Below are 10,275 nucleotides of genomic sequence, written 5' to 3'. Positions count from 1 at the left end.
GGATCCCGGGTACTTGCTTGCACAGGCCGGTTGGCAAGAAGGATGCAAACAATGATGGAGACCGGGAAGATGGTTTATTACCACACGTGAAGAGCTCCTCCGGGATGTGAGGAGCGCATCTTCTCTTCTCTTCTCTCTCTCTCTCCCTTCCGGCACTGCTACCATGCTTGCAGTCAGATCTGGATGCGGTTTTTTCTAGCGCGTCCCTCTAGGGGCCGAGTGTCGACGCGGTCATTTCAATTTCAGAGACTTATCACTTCTTGTCACACGATCAGGTTTTTCACGCAGAGAAGCGTCCGTCTGGCTCGGCGGCATCACCGTCCACTAGAAACGCGGGACCTGGCTCCCGGTTTGGACCTTGCCGAGTGCTTTCTACTCCCACCTGTTTGGATAGGTGGGCTCCTCGTGGCCGTCTCTTCTGCAAGGGGCATCAGGGCGGACAGCCCTCTCTTGCTGCTTTTTCCCCCCTTTTTCCGGGTCCTCCAGCAGGACAAGGGGGGTGCTCCGGCCACAACTCCCCCTTTTCGAGCCAAGGCAACTGCCTTCCTTCCAGATAAGGAGATTGAGTTTCGAAATCGGTCCTAGTCTCTTCTCTCAGCCTAAAAAGGGGCCTAGTTTGTTCCTGAGCTGGTTCGTGCCCTCAGTCGTTTATGTCTTCAGGACCGGACTTTCGGTTTACGCCGGCAGTCAGGTCCTCTTTTCACTCGCTCCCAGGAGTCGCATGCCAGCGCCCAGGTCCAAGATTGCCACATGGATTCATTCCGTGATGTTGTGAAGCCTATTGCATAGTGGACGGACCTCTACCGCATTCTACGGTCCAAGGGGAGCCTCTTGGAGGATTGGACTTCAGACGTTGGTCGACTATGTCCACCGGGCCTCCACCTGGTCTACTCGGCATACCTTTACTAGTTCCTATCAGGTTCACACACATGCTTTGGCAGAGGCCAGTCTTGCCGTTATCTTTGCGGGCGGCAGAAGCACACCTGTACCAAGGTAGGTCTTTGTAGGTCTGGGTCAAGCCCGACAGGAGGAAGCGGTTTCCTACCGATCTCCGGTGATGGTTCTCTTCCCACCCAGGGACTGCTTTTGGACATCCCATGGTCCTGTGTCCCCCAATGAGACGATGGAGAAAGAAGGATTTTTGTGTACTCACCGTAAAATCTCTTTCTCTGAGTCTTCATTGGGGGACACAGCACCCACCCTGTTTGTGTTTTTTGGTTGCATATTACCTGCCTGTTGCCTCAGTGGCCATATTCCCTGCCACTGGTCGCATGAATAATTGGTTATAGTTTTTACCTAGTTTGATCTAGAGTTGTTTGGTTCTCCTCCTACTGCTTGTGCACTAAACTGATTGAGTCCGCCTCCGGCTCAGGGTGTATGCTGCTGAGGAGGAGCTAACTTTTTCTGTTTACTTAGTGTCAGCCTCCTAGTGACAGCAGCATAACCCATGGTCCTGTGTCCCCCAATGAAGACTCAGAGAAAGAGATTTTACGGTGAGTACACAAAAATCCTTCTTTTCCATTTCTCCAAGATGGAAAGAGGATTGTTCATGGCCTTGGCCCGGATAAGGGCTGAGTATAATTTGGAAATTAGGCCCCCAGGGCCCTGTGATCTAATAATTCCAATAATCGGGAATGAGGAAAATCTTACCTCACGACCAGGGAATTGAGCCCGGAAAGCATGTCTAACCTGGAGGTACTGGTACCCATGTGAATCCGGCAAATTGTACTCGGCCTGCAGCTGCGCAAAGGGGCGGAGCCCATGATCACGGATTAGTGAACTCAGGGATATCATACCGCGTTTTCTCCATTCCGCAAAACCCAGCAATCCGCAAAAGTGCGGGAGGTCCAAATTATCCCATACAGGGGTCTCAATAGGCACATCCTGAAATCCAAAAGTGGACTTAGCTTCCTTCCAAATCTTGGCCCCCAGTCTGTGCATGGGAAGAATTTTGCCCTCAAGTGCTCTTCTGTGGTCAGTTAATAGGGGCCACAGGAGATTTATACCCGTGAAATCCACCAAGAATTCTTCCGGGGAGCCTCTTACACCCGGCAACGTCCAAACAGCCAGATATTTCAATTGTCCAGCTAGATAATATATATATAAGTCCGGGAGGACCATACCCCCCAGATCCTTAGGTCTTTGCAATGTAGCTAATCGGATTCTGGGTCTACAGGAGCCGCAGACAAATGCAATCATTAAGGAATCCATGGAGCGGAAAAAGGATCGAGGGATCTGTACAAAGATATGCTGGGTAAAAGAAAGACACTTCGGCTGTACTATCATTTTAAGGAGATTAATCCTTCCCGCTACTGAGAGGGGGAGCCGACTCCACCTGTTAAATGTTTCTCCCAAGTGTGATAAAAGAGGAGCAACATTACGAGCAATCATCTCCGCTGGTGTTTTAGTGAGTATAATCCCCAAATACTTAAACTGATCAACCACTGGTATTCTGCATATGTATGTGCCTACCGAGACATCCCTGCTCTGGGACAAGAATAGGAGATATGATTTTGACCAATTAATCACCAGGCCCGAGAATTCACCGAACCTGTCAATAATTTCAACGGCTCTGGGAATGGAGCAGTCTGGATCAGAAGCGAAAAGCACCAGCTTTTCGTCCGCATATAGTGACAGACGTTCCTCCCCCCTTCCTTGCCTCACTCCCTTGTACAATGAGTCCTCCCGTATGCGCACCGCCAACGGTTCCATGGCCAAGGCGAATAAGAGGGGAGACAGGGGGCACCCCTGCCTGGTTCCCCTCCCCAGGGAAAAGGATTCGGATACACCTCCACCCACCTGAATGTTGGACATTGGCGCTTTGTATATAGTTTCAACTCACCGAATGAAGTTCTTGCCGAACCCAAATGCCCGCAGCACCTCCAGCAAGAAGGGCCACTCAATGGAATCAAAAGCCTTAGCCGCATCCAATGAGACCAGAGCCCAGTCCTTGTCCATCTTTGCACCAATCTGTAGGACCACCTGCGCTCTCCTCAGATTATCTGAAGTGCTCCTGCCCGGGATGAATCCAAACTGATCTCTATGTATTATGGAGGAGATCACTTTATTGAGTCTAGTTGCCAGGATTTTCGTAAGTATTTTGTAATCAGAATTTAGCAGTGAGACTGGCCTGTATGAGCCACAGTCCAGGGGGTCCTTATCCGGCTTCAATAGTAAAACAATAGTGGCCTCATAGAAGGAGTCGGGAAGTCGTCCCGTCCGGAACGAAGCCCCAATCGCCTCTAGGAAGGCCGGAGCAATCTCCCCCTGATATTTAATATATATCTCGATCGGGAGTCTGTCCGGTCCGGACGACCTACCCTTATTAAGGGCCCCTATCGCCTCCATCACCTCTTCCAGACTAATGATCTCATCCATAGCCAGTCTCTGCTCCGATGTCAATCTGGGGAGCCTAAGGTCTCGCAGATAGTCAGAGATCTCTTCCCTTGAGAAAGTCAGCCTGGACTCATATAGGCACTTGTAAAAGGACGAGAATACTTCCAAAATGTCAGAGACGAAAGTGACGATCTCACCGTTAGAAGCTCTAATCCTGAGTACCGCAGGTGAGCTATTGGACTGGTGCACCAGAAACGCCAATAGGCTACTAGACTGATTTTCCTGCTCAAAGTACCTCTGGTTCGTGAAAAAGACATGCATTTTGGCCTTGTCCTGTAAAAATAAAAGGTATTGTCTCCCAGCTTGTAACCAGCGGGTCCTGTTTTACTCAGACGGATCAGAGGTAAATCTATTTTCCAATAATTTATTTTGAGTAGCCAATGCCTGCTCTTCCCTGGCCGCCTGTTTCTTGGTATATGAAATAGAAGAATGGCAACAGCCCCTCAGATATGCTTTGAGTGCATGCCAGTAGGCTGAATAATTTCCCTCAATAGAATTTGATTCAGTGTATGCCTTAATTTGGTCGGGGATCCTGTCATTGTCTCCAAAGAGTGCCAGCCACCAGGGGTTAATCTTCCGAGTTGATCTATATGATGTACATCCCTCCCATTGAACACTCACAAATACTGGCGAGTGGTCTGAAACAGACCGAGGCAGGTGGCATACCAATTGTATATAAGAGCATACCCTCTCATTCCTACAAATATAATCAATCCTAGATAGAGAGTGTTTCCCGGGGGTGTAGCAGGTATATTCCTTCAGGGTTGGATTATGAAGTCGCCACATATCACACCACCCCACCTCCTTGAGAAATGCGCTTAATCTGGTCTGTATCGTTTGAGGGATAGAGGTCCGTTGGGTGCTAAATCTATCTAGCTCTGGGTTATTGATCAAATTAAAGTCACCCATACAGAATACCAGTGCTTGAGGGTATTGGGAACCAAACTTAGCCGCCTCATACAAAAGAGAGGTGCCCATCGTGGGAGGGATATAGATAGCTAGAATCACCACCATTAATCCATCAATATAGGCTTGGATGAATACAAATTTACCCTCAGGGTCTGTTATAACTTTTCCCGGGTCCCAGCGCATTGATTTATGAACCAAAACCGATACCCCTCTGGAAAATGAAGAGTGGGTAGAGTGAGCAGACCATTGAATCCATGGCTTTTTAAGGAATCTGACTGTCTCAGACAGCAGATGGGTCTCCTGTAAGCATACAATCTGAGCTTTGGAAGTTTTGATGTGTGAGAACACTGCCGCTCTTTTACTGGCCGTGCCCAGTCCCCTGACATTCTATGTCATTAAATTTGTCACCATTAGTAAATATCTCCTGTGAAGCTGAATAAATTATGTCAAATTCTCAACCTACAACTTAATGTGGGTAAACGTACCCTTAAACTCTAAACACTCGACTGCCTAAGGCAGACGACAAAGAAAGGTTCAGTAGTGTGATCAGAGAAATTGTCCCTAGAACGTCTAGGGTGAACTAACGTGGCTAGGTGTTGTGTTTGGTACGGGGAAGTCCTTCAACAAGGACCTGAGCCACTCCAGCAGTCCAACTTGTTACAACTATACGTAATCCTGAGTGTATGATTATTATAATTATAAATGTAGGGATAAGAGAGGGGACCGAACCAAGATGGGGAATACCAAGGGGGGTAGGAAAGGGAAAAAAAAAAAAAAAAAGGGGTGGGGAGAGTATATCACCAGAAATAGGAGGCACTGTGTTGGAGAAAAGCAGAGGGGGGGGGGGGTTGAGGAAGGAGAAACCAAGGAGGGGGAGAGGAGTGAGTCAAAGATGGGACGGGAGGGGGGGGGTGAGAGGGCAACTGGGGGACGCGATATGGGGTTGGGAGAGAGTAATTAGGAGTCTTGATGTTCAGGGGATGGGGTGGTATTATACAGTAATGTGATTATCTGACAGGAGGGAGTTGGGGGGGAAAATGATGGGTCATCGACTGGGGGTGGATCTGAGCAAGGGGGGGAAGAAGAAGTGAAGGAGGAGGTAGGAGAGTTAGTCCCAAGACATGTATACCTATAACATACAGTAGCCACAAGCATAACTGGGGGTCATACAAATCTTAAACCTTAACTGCGATGCAGGATACAATCTTCCAGAATTGAGAGTCCAGTCCGTCCTATGACTAAGAACGCTGTTTAACTCGAGTCCTCTGTGTACCGCATTTTGGCAACGCAGAAGCGACCAGGCTAGAGACCCGTCCAGGGATTGAGATTCCAGGTTTCCCGGTCGATAGCCAATGATCTCAGTAGTATGGGCGACTTAAGACGATTCACCAGCGACCGTGGTTGCGAGGCCCCGATCCAACGCGATCGCTAATCGGGCGCAGTCCCGGCTGCAATCATCATAAAAGCCGGACCCGCAGCTGCGTTACCTTTCCAATATTAGAGGTCATGGAATTCCAAGGTACTGGAGATACATGCTGGACGCAGTAGTGATCTTGGAGGCATCGCTGAGTCTGGGTCCACAACAGCTTTTCCCTCCCAACAGTGAGGCAATGGATAAACCAATCCAGGGAATCGGGGCTGAACGCAATAGCGGCATTAAACCCTTCGCCCAGGAATCGGGCTCGTATCAACGCTTTCTTTCCAGCCATTAAAAATAATGGGATTCAAACAAAGGGGTCGTAACCCAACTCAGTAGCGACCTTGAACACATCGCACGAGGGCCGGAACCAAATCTTCCCTTTTATCCCGGGGAGTAAGATGGTAGAGTTGCAGGTCAAACGGAGTGCCCACTCGACGTAGTAGCGATTCCAAAGATATTTCAGAACTCCGGGACGCATCAGTGTTTCCTCCCAAGTTTCAGTGAGTTGATCCAGTCTTCTGCTTCCGCAGGAGAGGTAAAGAACAGGGAGAGATCCTGGTAAACCGCTCTAAGGCGGGCTGGGAAGATCATGGAGTAGGCCAGCTGATGCTCTCTGAGGCGCCTCTTCACTTGGATAAAAGATGCTCTCGTTTTCTGAAGGGCCGCAGAGAAGTCGGAAAAAATCAATATAGATGCATTATTATGTAGTATCGGTCCCTTGCGTCTTGCAGCACTCAGGATGGCATCCCTATCTCTGCTGCTCAGTAGCCGAGCCAGAAGAGGTCTGGGTTGTGCTCCCGGGGGAGGGGGTTTAGCTGGGACCCGATGAGCTCTCTCTATGGCGAAAGATGAAGATAACATCGCATCAGGGAAAGTGTCTATAAGCCAAGCTTCCATAAACTTACATGGATCGCTGCCTTCCGTTCTCTCTGGTAACCCCAGGATTCTCAGGTTGTTGTGACGTAAACAGTTTTCTAGGTCGTCAGCCCTCTGCGCCCTGTTATTAGCCGCTTGCTCCAGAGACGTAAGCCTACCAGGCGTCGCTCTTGCGTCGTCCTCCAGAGTGGAAATCCTCTGCTCCGTCTCTTTGACACGCTCCCGGAGGTTTTGCAGGTCTAGTTTGAGAAGGCTACGTCAATTTTCACCTCCTCGATCTTGCCTGTGAGCGCCACTTTAGAATCCTGAATCACTGCTCGGAGTTGTGTAGAGACCTGTTGCAAGGTCGGCTCCTGCGCTCCCTCGTACTCGGCGTCCGCGCACTCCTCGTCCTCCACCTCACTGCCTTCCCGCGCTGTCTGCTTGCCGGCGTCATCTTGCTGGGGATCCCGAACAAATTGTTTCAGCTTCTCGGCCGCCGCTGCACTGCGTCCCCTACTCATGATGCTAATCAAAAAAGAGAATTTTGTTTACTTACCGTAAATTCTTTTTCTTATAGTTCCGACATGGGAGACCCAAACCATGGGTGTATAGCTTCTGCCTCCGGAGGACACACAAAGTACTACACTCAAACGTGTAGCTCCTCCCTCCGGGCTATATACACCCCCTGGATGACAATCTAACCAGTTCAGTGCAAAAGCTGAAGGAGGACATCCACCCATAAGTAGAGATAGAGTAAAACTCGGAATAGCCGGAACTCTGTCTACTAACAACAGCCGGTGAAACACACGGAACAAAAAACTGCCAACAGGCAACAGGGAGGGTGCTGGGTCTCCCATGTCGGAACTATAAGAAAAAGAATTTACGGTAAGTAAACAAAATTCTCTTTTTCTTTATCGTTCCTTATGGGAGACCCAAACCATGGGACGTTCCAAAGCAGTCCATGGGTGGGAAATAAACCAACTGAGAAGTAGGCAAAACCTAACTTCACAAATGGGCGACAGCCGCCTGAAGAATGCGTCTGCCCAAGCTCGCATCTGCCGAAGCATGAGCATGCACTTGGTAGTGCTTCGAAAAAGTGTGCAGACTGGACCACGTGGCAGCCTGACAAACCTGCTGAGCCGTAGCCTGGTGCCTGAAAGCCCAGGAGGCACCGACAGCTCTGGTCGAGTGCGCCTTAATCCCTGGCGGGGGAGGCACCTGAGAACACTGGTAGGCATCGGTGATAGCCGACCTGATCCAACGAGCTAGGGTCGGTTTAGAAGCAGCGAGACCCTTGCGCTGACCAGTGGTTAGCACAAAAAGTGAGGTGCACCGCCTAAAAACGGCGGTGCGTGACACATAGATTCGGAGCGCTCGCACCAAATCCAAAGTATGCAACGCCTTCTCAAAGCGATGCACAGGGGCCGGACAAAGAGAAGGCAATGAAATGTCCTGGTTAAGGTGGAAAGGAGACACCACCTTAGGGAGAAAGTCCGGAGTCGGACGAAGAACCACTTTGTCTTGGTGAAACACCAAAAAGGGGGATTCCGAAGAGAGCGCAGCCAAATCAGAAACTCTCCTGAGAGAAGTTATGGCTACTAGAAAAACAACTTTCTGTGAAAGTCTAAACAAGGGAACCTCCCTGAGAGGCTCAAAGGGGGGTTTCTGTAAGGCCGTGAGGACCAGATTAAGGTCCCAGGGATCCAAGGGCCGCCGGTAAGGAGGAATGATGTGAGATGCGCCCTGCATGAAGGTGCGCACCTGGGCCAGTCGGGCGATACGCCGCTGGAACAATACCGACAGAGCCGACACCTGTCCCTTGAGGGAATTGAGGGACAGTCCTAGCTGGAGACCAGACTGTAGAAAAGACAGGATGGTCGGCAAGGAGAACGGCCAAGGGGCATGGTCGGAAGAGCGACACCAGGACAGGAAAATCCTCCAAGTCCTGTGGTAAATCTTGGCCGAAGAAGACTTCCGAGCCTGAGTCATGGTGGAGATGATCTCAGAGGGAATGCCTGAAGCCGTCAGGATCCAGGACTCAAGAGCCACGCCGTCAATCTGACAGCCGCAGAATTCTGGCGGAAGAACGGACCTTGAGAGAGAAGGTCTGGGCGGTCCGGGAGATGCCACGGCACCTCTACGGACAGACGGAGCAGGTCTGGGTACCAAGCTCGCCTGGGCCAGTCCGGAGCAATGAGTATGACTCGACGGCCCTCCATTCTGATCTTGCGCAGAACCCTGGGCAAGAGCGCCAGAGGGGGAAACACATAGGCCAGACGGAACAGAGACCAATCTTGAACCAGTGCGTCTGCTGCGACGGCTTGAGGATCGTGGGAGCGAGCCATGTAAACCGGAACCTTGTTGTTGTGCCGGGATGCCATTAGATCCACTTCCGGAGTGCCCCACTTGCGGCAGATTGATCTGAACACTGACGGATGCAGGGCCCACTCGCCGCTGTCCACGGTTTGACGGCTGAGGTAATCGGCCTCCCAGTTTTCCACGCCTGGGATGTGGACTGCAGATATGGTGGACTTGGAGTCCTCCGTCCACTGGAGGATTCGTTGAACCTCCAACATCGCCAGACGGCTGTGAGTCCCGCCCTGGTGATTGATGTAGGCAACCGCTGTCGCGTTGTCCGACTGAACTCGAATGTGCCTGCCCGCCAACAGGTGGTGAAAGGCTAGGAGAGCTAGAAACACAGCTCTGATCTCCAGCACATTGATCGAGAGGGCTGATTCGGACGGAGTCCAAGTGCCCTGTGCTCGGTGATGGAGAAATACTGCTCCCCAACCGGAGAGGCTGGCATCCGTGGTGAGGATCACCCAGGACGGAGTCAGGAAGGAGCGTCCCTGTGACAGAGAGAGGGGCTGAAGCCACCACTGAAGGGAGCTCCTGGTCTGTGACGACAGAGCCACCAGCTTGTGCAAGGAAGAGATTTGCTTGGTCCAACAGCGGAGAATGTCCAGCTGCAAGGGACGCAGATGGAACTGGGCAAAGGGAACCGCTTCCATTGACGCCACCATCTGACCCAGCACCTGCATGAGGTGTCTGATGGAATGACGGCGGTGCCTCAGCAGAGAGCGCACCGCCAGCCGAAGGGACTGCTGTTTGACTAAGGGAAACTTGACAAGTGCCGGCAGAGTCTCGAATTGCATCCCTAGGTACAAAAGCACCTGGGTCGGGGTCAGAGTGGACTTGGGCAGGTTGACAAGCCACCCGAACTGAACTAGCGTGGCGAGAGTGAGAGAGACACTCCGCTGGCAGTCTGCACTGGATGAGGCCTTGACTAGAAGGTCGTCCAGGTAAGGAATCACTGCCAACCCCTGGAGGTGCAGGACCGCAACCACTGCTGCCATGACCTTGGTGAATACTCGAGGAGCCGTGGCTAAACCAAAGGGGAGAGCCACGAATTGGAAATGTTCCTTTCCGATTGCAAAGCGTAGCCAACACTGGTGTGAAACCGCAATAGGCACATGCAGATAGGCATCTCTGATGTCGATGGATGCCAGAAAATCTCCTTGGGTCATTGAGGCAATGACCGATCTCAGAGACTCCATGCGAAAGTGCCGCACCTGAACATGCTTGTTGAGAAGCTTGAGATCCAGGATGGGCCAGAAGGAACCGTCCTTTTTGGGGACTAGAAAGAGGTTTGAGTAGAAACCGCTGAACCGTTCCCGGGCGGGAACCGGAAC

The sequence above is a fragment of the Anomaloglossus baeobatrachus genome, chromosome 5, assembly GCF_048569485.1.
Source record: "Anomaloglossus baeobatrachus isolate aAnoBae1 chromosome 5, aAnoBae1.hap1, whole genome shotgun sequence".
NCBI classification, from domain to species: domain Eukaryota; kingdom Metazoa; phylum Chordata; class Amphibia; order Anura; family Aromobatidae; genus Anomaloglossus; species Anomaloglossus baeobatrachus.
This window is presented reverse-complemented; position numbering follows the sequence as displayed.